The following is a 955-nucleotide window of genomic DNA, read 5'->3' on the forward strand; positions in this document are numbered from 1 at the left end:
AGTCAGAGAGTTTATATCATTAATATCTTTATCCCAAAAACCAGGCGTTGCGAAGGGCACTGTTCTTTTCCTTAGAGCTGATGGCTTTTATTTTTTTTTTTGCCCAGAAGAAAAAGGTCCTAAGGAAGAAGTGAAAGACAAGTATTGTCTCTTCAGCTCACAGTAAACTCCTCGATTATTTGGATACCTATAGTGCAGTTTGTCTCTGTTACTGGTATTTGGGAGAGAGACATGTTTATAGTTCATCATATCATTTTTCCACTAATATTACTCTGTCTCCCATTGCCTGGTTGTGACCCTTCAGATTTCTCAGTCAATATGTATGATTAGATGGCAGTTTTCATATCTTTAACATATTTAATTCTTTTTATTTTTTAGCAATTTTTTTGCTTTTTAATTTGATTTTTCCATATTTACATTTCAAATATTTTTGCCTTTCCCAGTTTCCTGTCCATAAGATCCCTCCCCGTCCCCCCACACTTCTTATATAATTTCCCTTTATGCCCTTTGACATTCCCTTGAATTGGTAATAAAACCTAGTTTAGACCAAGGGCATCTCCTCTATTGGTGCCCAGCAAGGACATTCTCTGCTACATATGAAGTTGGAGCCATAGGTCTATCCATGTATTATATTTGAATATTCATATAGTACAAGTAAACTCCGGTTCGTTGGCATTGTCTTTTTTATTGGACTGAAAGCTCCTTCAGCTCGTGTAATCCTTCCTCAAAAATCTACCAACAAGAGATGTGCTTTCAGTTCACTTTTTTGTTACTACCATTCACTTTTGTATTTGACATGTTCTAGCTGTGTCTCTCAGGAAAGACCTATATCCATATCTTCTGATCATGCAATTCTAAGTTTCATCAATCTTATTTAGTTTTGGTGGCTGATACACACACACACACACACACACACACACACACACACACACACACATATATATATATATATACA

Source organism: Rattus norvegicus (genome assembly GCF_036323735.1).
Source record: "Rattus norvegicus strain BN/NHsdMcwi chromosome Y unlocalized genomic scaffold, GRCr8 chrY_unlocalized_13, whole genome shotgun sequence".
NCBI classification, from domain to species: domain Eukaryota; kingdom Metazoa; phylum Chordata; class Mammalia; order Rodentia; family Muridae; genus Rattus; species Rattus norvegicus.